The sequence below is a fragment of the Cervus canadensis genome, chromosome 11, assembly GCF_019320065.1.
Source record: "Cervus canadensis isolate Bull #8, Minnesota chromosome 11, ASM1932006v1, whole genome shotgun sequence".
Lineage (NCBI taxonomy): Eukaryota > Metazoa > Chordata > Mammalia > Artiodactyla > Cervidae > Cervus > Cervus canadensis.
Window position 1 is genome coordinate 55,814,839 of NC_057396.1, and position 10,520 is coordinate 55,825,358.

A 10,520-nucleotide genomic window follows, 5' to 3' on the forward strand; every position below is an offset into this window, starting at 1 on the left:
TTGTTCCTTCAGTGGCCTCTTATCAGCAAAGAACAGCCTAATGCTGTTTTCTTGAGTAAGGGGGTAGTAAAAAAGCAATTGAATCTGGAAGGGGAAGTTGAACATGGCAGCCACATTGACTGCTCTATCTCAAATAAATATTTATCTAAAGTCAGACCCAACAATTTTAATAGCATTGAAAAGCTCTAAGTTGTTGTTCTATGTTTGCCAAAAGAAATATATATATATATATATGCTTCATCCTTTTGAAGAGAGACATATTGATCTAAATTCAGTCTATTTTCTGTACATTGGCTCCAGGGTATGAATATTACATGCTATTGGACTTCCCTGGTGGTCCAGTGGTTAAGACTCAGCTTTCACTTCAGGGTGTGTGTATTCGATCTCTGGTTCGAACTGAATTGAATTAAAAGTTAAAAAAAAAAAAAAAAACAGCCAGGAAAGATGAATATTATATGCTACTGTCATCAGTACACATATACCAAACAAGCAGGATTCATGGAGTGTATTCCTACAAGCAACTTTATTTTGTTCCTCCCTGTCCTTTTGAATTTGCTCAGAAGTAGCTGTCCTGCCTCATCCTTTGCATGAAGATTTTTATCAGGCTACAGAGCTTCACTGATCACTCTTGAGCTATAAAATCTCCATTATTAAAACAGCAACCCCAAATCTCCAGTTCCAGCTATTGAAAACATCAATGGGAGTTTATATTATTTTCCCATTCTTAGAGGAGGGGAGGCAGGATTCTTAACTCCCCCTCCATCTGGGATTTCACCCACAGGTTACTCACCCCTCTGGATTGAAATGCAGAGTAGTAGCAAAAAAAATAGGACAAAAAAGATGATCATGAAACTGTTTACCTCAGATTGGGACTCAAACCCACGTGACAAGGATTTGAACCCAGCCAAAACCCATGACTTCCAACTAAGATCACAGACCTGGTTTCAGGACCTAATGAAGCTCAGGTTCTTGACGTCTCATTGCAGAAAGAATTCAGTGAGAGACAAAGTGATAGGTAAGATGTGGATTTATTCAGAGAGAAATGCATTCCATAGACAGAGTGTGGGCCATCGCAGAGGGCAAGTGCAGCCTTGAAATGTGGCATGGTTAGCTTTTATGGACTGTATGCAGCCATGAAATTGAAAGACGCTTGTTCCTTGGAAGGAAAGCTATGAACAACCTAGACAGCATATTAAAAAGCAGAGACATTACTTTGCCAACAAAGGTCCATCTAGTCAAAGCTATGGTTTTTCCAGTAGTCAGTATGGATGTGAGAGTTGGACCATAAAGAAAGCTGAGTGCTGAAGAATTGATGTTTTTGAACTGTGGTGTTGGGGAAGACTCTTGAGAGTCCCTTAAACTGCAAGGAGATCCAACCAGTCAATCTTAAAGGAAATCAGTCCCAAATATTCATTAGAAGGACTGATGCTGAAACTGAAACTCCCAATACTTTGGTCACCTGATGTGAAAAGCTGACTCACTAGAAAAGACCCTGATGCTGGGAAAGATTGAAGGTGGGAGGAGAAGGGGACAACTGAGGATGAGATGGCTGGATGGCATCACTGACTTGATGGACATGAGTTTAAGTAAGCTCCAGGAGTTGGTGATGGGCAGGGAAGCCTGGCGTGCTGCAGTCCATGGGGTGGCAAAGAGTCAGACATGACTGAGCAACTGAACTGAACTGAATTGAACATTGTGAAAAATCAACTGATTAAAAATGAAAATGAAATATTGTGCTCATGATTTTTATTTTTGCCCTATCTTTAGTTCAATGCAGGAACCTTCTCCTAACTGCATAGTCATCTGCAAACCACTCCTGAGTAATCTATTGTTGATGATCCCAAAAGAAATACAGTGGGGAGTGCTGGTATACAACACATGCAAGCAACTAAAATGAAAACTATCTCTAGATTGACACAGGCACTGTGAGATGGCTACATCTTCACTCAAAAGCAATTTATCCATCTCCTAAATTATATTTTCCCCACCAGTTCACTTAATATGCACCTGCAGAATGCTGTTTCCCAATTTAATTTTCCTTTGGGCAAAATGTTACATTCTCATCCAGGCTTGAACATGTTTTATGTCCTTTTTTATTCTCTTAAATAAAAGTTGGGACAAAGACAAATGGGCAGAAGCTGCAAGGAGACACATAGGCCAGTGAGTGAAAAAGTAAGAAGAAATCAAAGCAGTGTGGGAAACTGCCTTAGTTCAGGCTGCCATAAAACAATCACCACAGACTGTGTGATTTTGTTGCAGGAAAGGTGATCTCTTCCAGGGCCTGAGAGTGGCCTCTTGTCTAACATTTGGAAATGAATTGTCTTGCTGACAAAGAAAAGGACAGTACTGGGAAGGGTGCCCAGGTAGAGAGCAGCAGGGTAAGGGGACCTAGGAGAACTGCTCCGCCACATGACTCAGCCTCACATTTAATGGTTAATGGGGTTAGTTTCCGGGTTGTCTCTGGCCAATCATTTAGCCTATAGGCTGACTCAGGGTCCTTCCTGGTGGTACATGCATCGCTCATCCAAGATGATTCCAGTACAAAGGATTCTGGGAAGGTGGTCATTTCCTCCCTCTTTTGGCCTCTCCTAAATTTCTCCAGGTTAGTTTTCAGGGGCAGGACCATATTCCTTGTCAGGACTTCCTGTTGTGGGACAACTCATGCAAATGATTTTTATCATGCCTGGCCAAGTGGGGAAGGAGGGTTTCAGTCAACAGTTCCCTAACAGTTTAAACAACAGAAATTTATTTTCTAATAGCTCTGGAGGCAACACTCTTTCTCTCCCTTGTTTGAAAAATGGTTCCATTACTAAACTTGAAAAATTTAAATATAGATCATTAAACTAGGTAATCCTAATGATTCCTTCCTGTTCTAATAGATTAATATTTCATAAGAGAATGTCACTTACCCAGAGAAAACATTTAAAATGTATTTCCATTTACATAAGAGACATCTCCAAAGATACACCAACAGACACTCCAAAGACAGAAAACAGAATTTATCATATCCATTCTTAAAGATATTAATTTCCCACACTTAAAGTCAACAGATACAGAAAATTATTTGAGATAATTATATCATCTTTAAGATTATAGTACAAATTTGAATATGCTATAGGTGAAATTATCTCCCTTCTTTCCTCTCCCCTATGTTTTAGCAACAATGAAAATATAACAATGGAAATGGAAACAACAAAAATATAACAATATTTTATTCCCTAACATCCTATAATGTTACTAAACTAGTAAACATCCTATAAGTTATTAAATGTAAACTAAACTAGTACTAAACTAGGAACTGTGGATATGATGACTATATTTTCTGAATTAAAAATTGGTCTAAAATATGTCTATGATTATCTTTGTTAGCTCCATAATTAGAGCAAAAGCAGTATTCTTGCAAATACTAATAAAGTTCATTTTGCCAAAGAACTGCAGTTTTACTTAAATTATGATATCCAATTCATTGGATCTAGTTTAAACTCTGTAGTGTTGGAACTTTGAGACATGTTGATGGTTTGTGGGATAGCATGGAAGAACATTTAAAAGTATGACTGGCCAGAAAGTCTGGAATATAAGATTTATCAAAAGGAAGAGTTGAAGGGATAAAGGAGAAAGCAGATAAGTTATTTCATGACTTAATTCTGATTTATAAGCAGCTTGTACACAATGTCAAGTAAAATAATACTTAACCAGAGAAAATAATAAGCACTAGAACACAAAATCAATAAAATCAGGTGCCAAGTGGTACAGCACTTCCTACCACTGAGCTAGGTAGTACAGATGATGAAAGCCACAGAAGAAAGAAGAAACACATGTCCACTTCAGATGGTTCGTGTTAACTTCCATTTAAGTTCTGAGTGATTTTATACATTTTCTCTTTTCACATCCATTCATCTGAGCATTCTGGTCTTTTCAGTAACTGGCATACTTGTTAAGCAAAAATCTGACCCCTAATCTCCTTTATCTAAATGACTTTTCATCCTACTCACTTGGAACAGAGCCACCATCAAAATTACTTCAGCAGATCCAAAAGTTAAATCATTTAAAGGAAATGTATTTATGAAAGAAATGTGGCAACTGTAATATACAGTCACTGATCATAATAAGCAAGTATATACTAGCTGCCAGGGTAGAATGGGGGAGAAGCATTTTGGCCCACTTGAAAAATACATTAAGAAAGGTTTAGAGTTCTCTGAAACATGACAGGCAAATGAACTACTGAAATTGTTATGGGAAAGGTAATTATATGTGACAAGTTATAATTTGTGAGGTAAGGTCAGAAAAGCAAACCAGCGTATCTCACTCAACTCCAGCAGAGATCAAGTCAAGTGCATTCAATGATGTTAAACCAACCCACATGCTAATCAACTTTTAGTTGAAAATAGTGCTTTAAAAGCCAAGTTTTTATGCTTTATTTTCAAAATCTCTAGATCTTTTCCTCTGTCTTCCTATAGCTGACTCTAAAGTAAATATTTCATCTATTTCAGAAAGTAAATTTAGTTTAGCAGGATCCTTTTTCCATATTAACAGTTTACCATTATGACCTTTGCTTATAGGATCTACAAAGTAATCTGAAAAATCCTGAGGTTGAAGTCACTAGATTCAACACACAGAAATCTGGAAACACTGTAGGATAAGCAATGTCCCAGTGGTGGTGACAACATTTTGCCAAAATGACACAGAAGCATTCAGTTAATAACCAATAAGGATGATTGTTTTCTGTATTAAAACAATTACAAATGGACATTTTAAACCCACAGTTATTGGGTCTAGAAATAACCAAAAGTTCACAACTTTAAATATTCCCACTTAAAGTTGCAAATATTTATTGAAAAGCTATAATACACAAGAAACTGTACTATGGACTGTGAAGGACACTGAGATGTATAAGACAGATCTTGCATTTAGTGAATTTATATCCTAGTAATTATGACATACAAAATATGTTGACTTTTGGCCTGGACAAGATGGCATCGATTCATTTCTCACTGCTTTTCCCCACTGAGCATAACTATGAACCCTGGAAATAACATAAAAGGCAACCAAAGGAGAATTCTGAAAGATGGTAAGAAGAAAGTAAACATGTGGAATCCCAACTGGAGGAACCACACAGCAGTAAGACATCCACCTAAGAGAAGAAGGCAACCCAGATCTGTGTTTACCAGCCCCCAACCTAGGGAGGCTCATTCCTCCCCATGATTAAACTTGGGTCCCTCTGGCATCAGGCAAGCTCAACACTACGGGGGTGATCAGGAGCCCTGATGGCAAAAACTGGCCAGAGCCCTCCACCACCCCTACACCCCTTCTTCAAGAATATGCTAAGAAATGACCGAACCATTTATAAGACACTCATTTTAAATTCAACAAAATAGGTAGTTTGAAAGTAACAGGATGTTAAATAGTATTCCATGAAAACAGTAATTTTTTAAAAAAATGTTAAGCAGGAAAGACTACATTAATATGTAATAAAGCAGGCTTCAAAACAAAGAAAATTACTTAGAGACAAGGGGGGGTGACATAATGACACATTTACAACTATACTGAGTACCTCAACACTCTCTTCTCGGCAAGTATTAGAATTACTAGAAAGAGAGCAGCAAGAATTTAAAAGATCTTCATAACACAATCGACTAAGAGAATCTAATTGACTTATACAGAACATTCTACCACTAACAGCTGAATATATCCTTTTTTTCAAATGCCTAGGGAACATTCACCAAGACAGACTATATCATGGGCTATAAAACAAACCTCAGCAAATTTAAAACAATTGAAATCATTCAGAGAATGTTTCTCACCATAATGGAATCAAGCAAGAAATCAATTACCAAAAATAAAAAAAGACAACAGGAAAATCTCAACACATGAAAATTAAACAGAAAACTTCTAAATAACAGCTGAGTCAAAGAGAGAAGAAATCTCAAGAAAATGCAAAGTACATTGGACTGAATGAAAATGAAAGTTTGACACATCAAAATTTGTGGGGTACAACCAAAGCTAAGAGGCCTATTTTTTTTAATCACTAAATGCTTGCATTTGAAATGGAGAAAGTCTAAAATCAATAATCTAAGTTCTCACCTCAAGAAACTAGAAAAAGATGATGAAACAAACTGAAAAAAATTAGAAATATAATAACATCAGATAAAAATCAATGAAATTTAAAATAGGAAAATTGAAAAAAATCAATGAAACTGATTCTTTGAAAAACAAATCAGTAAGTTGATAAACTTCTAGCAAGACTGAAAAAATAAAGAGAGAAAATACAAACAACTAATATCCAGAATTAAACTGAGGATGTCTCTACAAATCCAACTGACACTAAAAAGATAAGGAAATACAACAAACAACTTTATGTTCATACAGTCTACAAATTAAAAGATATCAATCAATTCCTTAAAACCAGCAAACTACCAAAACTCAACCAAGATGAACTATCTCTTATGAATAACTCTATAACCATTAAAAGATTGAATTTATAATTTAAAAGCTCCCCAAAACCAAATTTCTAGGCCAAGATTGTTTCACTAGAGAAGTCTACCAAATATCTAATAAATTAACATTAATTTTACACAATCTATTCCAGAAAACAGAAGAGAAAGGAATACTCTCAAACTTGCTTTATTAGGCCAGTATACCAAATGAGACAAAGATAGCTTAAAGAAAAAAAAAAACAAAAAACACTACAGACCAATGATTCTCATCAACATAGAAGCAAAAGTCTTTAAAATATTAGTAAATCAATTCCAAACAAGGTATAGAAATATTTATACACCACAACCAAGTAAGATTTATTGCTATGTAAGGTTGGCTCAACATTCAATGTAATTCACTGTATCAATAGACTAAAGAAAAAAATCATATGACCATATTAACTTACACAAGAAAAAAAGTCACCTGACAAAATCCAACAACCATTCAGAGTAAAAACAAAACCAGCAATTTAGGAATAGAGGGGAATTATCTTAATTTGATAAAGAGTAGCTACAATTTGATAATTGTAGATATCTTAATTTGATAAAGATAAAAAAAACCTATACTAATGTTAGACTTACTGGTAAAATTTGTATGTCTCTCCCTGAAATCAGGAACAAGGCAAGAATGTTCACACTTAACCACTTTTATTCAACATAATACTGGATGTTCCATCCAGTGCAGTAAGAAAAAGAAAGAAATGGCATATAGATTGGAAAGGAAGGAATAAAACATAAACATTTTTTTGACAGATGACATATTGTCTACATAGAAAATCTCAAGTAATCTACAAAAAAATCTTTGAAAATTATCAAGGTTGAATGATATAAGATCAACACACAAAAAATCAACTGCATTTTTAAACATTAACAGTGAATATACAGAATACAGAATTTTAAAACAATATTTTATAGTCACTCTGAAGGAAATTATTTTTTAGGTACAGAATTAACAAAACATGTATAGGACCTGTATGCAGAGAATTACAAAATGCTCATGAAATCAAAGAAGACCTAAATAAATGGAGAGACATACTATATTCATGAATTGGAAGATTCAACATAAAGGTATCAATTCTCTACCAAAGTGACTTATATGTATAATACAATTCATATCAAAACACCAGTAATATTTTTATGTAGACAGACAAGATTATTCTAACAAGTATATAAAAGAACACAGGCACTAGAATAGTTAAAATATTGTTGGCAAAGAATACAGTGAAAGAATTTACCTGATATTAAAGCTGACTATATAGCTACAAGTAACCAAGACAGTGTAGTCTTGGCAGAAGGATACACAGATCAATGGAACACAGATCAACGCAACAAAATAAAAAATCCAGAAATAGACTCACAGAAATAACAAATATGCTCAACCAATTTTTCGCTTAAGTGCAAAAGCAATTCAAAGGAGGAAGAACAGATTTTTACAAAATATGGTACTGAGGCAACTGGATACATATAGACACAAAAAAAGAGAGAATTCCCACCTTATACTACACAACTCAAAAGAATCACACAATTAAATATAAATACTAATCATGTGATCTTTAAGAAAGAAAGAAAATGTCAAGAAATCAGACATTGAGGTGCTCAAATAGGATAATGAACCAAACCAAAAGTAAAAATCAATCTTTTATTTACTTAATGTGACAACATAATCAAAAGGTGCTGGTTCCCTAGTGCCATATTTTCATCCATGAAATGGCCCAAGGTGAGGGTCAGGCGCATCCTGCTTAGCCTGAGAAAATCATGTCACTGCACAGGAACCCTGAACAACAACAAGTTCCTGCCTTTTTACAGATTCATTGGGCTGGAGAGAGAAGAGAAAGTCTAGGAGTGGAAAGTTACTGAGGCAAAGTGGAGAAATGTAACTCAGCCAAGGAGCTCAATAAAGAGGTCTCAGCAGAGGTGTCTGGGAAGGGTCTCAGCCAAGCTGCCCATTAAAGACGCCTTGACTGGAGATGCCTGGGCTAGAAATGCAGAAATTCAAATGAGCATAGCTAACCAATGAGGGCCTTGACAGCAACTCCCTCAAGAAAACTAGAGTGCACTGGCTGCGTGCCAGCTGCTGTAGGGACAGCAATTTCCTCCCCATGTAGGCTGCCAGTCACACACAACCCTGTAATTGTCAATGGTTGGGTCTAAAAGACCACACATGGGATTTTGTCCTGGAGTCAGACTCATTAGAACAGAGGAGATAGTCTTTTAGATGTAGGGACAGGCAAAGGTTTCTCAGATGACACCAAAAGCATAATCCACAGAAGGGAAAAAAATAATAAACTAGGTGTCATCAAAATTAAAATTTTTGTTTTGCAAAAGACTGTAGTGAAAATTAAAAATCAAGTAATAGATTGGGAGAACATACCTGACGAAAAGCTTGTATCTGGAATATGCAAATAATTCTCAAAACTCAACAGTAAGAAAAAAAAATTCAATAAAGAATGGGCAAAAGACTTCAATAGATACTGCACAAATGTAGATATGCAAATGGTAAATAAGCACTTGGAAAGATTTTCAATATCGTTAGCTATGAAGGAAATTCAAATTAAAACCACAGTGTGATATCACTACTCATCTGTCAGAATGGCTGATAAATAAAGGATAATGACAATACCAGATGCAGGCAAGCATTTGGTGGCTCTTGTATACATTGCTGGTGGGAATGTAAAATGGTATAGCTATTCTAGAAAACATTTTGGCAGTTTCTTATAAAACTAAACATGCAATTACCATTTTACACAGCAACTTCACTCTTGAGTATTTACCTCAGAGAAATGAAAACATTTTCTAACAAATAGAATTATTGAAATGACAAAATTTTTGAAATGGAGAACACGAGTGGTAAAGATAATGATGGTAGGAAGAGATGGGTATGGTTATAAAAAGTCAATACGAAGGTTTCTTGTGACATTGGAACCTAGTACTCTGACTATGGTGGAGAATACCTGAACTGATGCATTTGATAAAACTGCAGAGAACTAAATACACATTTAAAAATATGAGTACAAGTGAAACTGGAAAATCTTAATAAAATAGATGGATTGCATCATCTTCAGAATCCTAGCTGTGATAGCATACTATAGTTTTGTAAAATATTACTCCTAGGGGAAACTGTATGAAATATACACAGATCTCTTTGTATTATCGCTTATCCTTACATTTGAATCTACAATTATCTCAATAAAAATTTCTCCCAAAATATTATCCATCTTTGCTGCAAAGCACTTATTTGTTCTCAAAACAAAAGTGTGTCATAACCACTCTCAATGCACTTTAAAAACATAGGCTCCTAGGAGTTAAAGGACTTTTACAGATTACCTATAGATTACACTCAGTTTTACCAATACCTAATTTCCCTTCCTTGAAGTAACACTTGGCCATAATACTAGTTTTGATCAATACAATATGAAAGAAAGTGAAATGTGTCATTTTGGGGCAAAGGCTTTAAGAGCCGATCCATGCTTCACCATCTTCTCTTCTACTGCATGGCCACACCAATGTTTCAGGTGGTGGCTGTTCTATCAGTCTGAGAATGATGATAACTTGGAGAGATCCAATTGATTCATGATGGTTACCAATCATAGAAGCAAGATATAAATTCTGATTGTTTCAAGCCTTGTGATATGAGTGTTCTTTATTACTATAGCATAACTTAGCCTATCCTGACTATAGGATAGTCCAACACTTCTCATGTTACTGGTACAAAAACCAAGACCCAACCTTAGAGCCCAGCCTACCTAGAAAATCAGTGATACAGAAAATACTATGACCAACATAGCCAGAGTCCCTGAATGGTACCATTTCCAACACATATTTCATCAATGTGCTTCAGGCTATTTGTTCGTAAGAATAAAATTAAAACACAAATAAAAGTTCTGAAATAAACTGAATAATCAAATTAGTTTGCAACTGATGTCAAAAATGAAAGAACAGCTTTTTTAAAAGTAGGAAATAAAATATTGGCAATTCTAATTTTATCGTATCATTCTGAATCAGCAGCCCATCATTCAGAAAGGAAAAAAAAACAATTGATTCAAATGA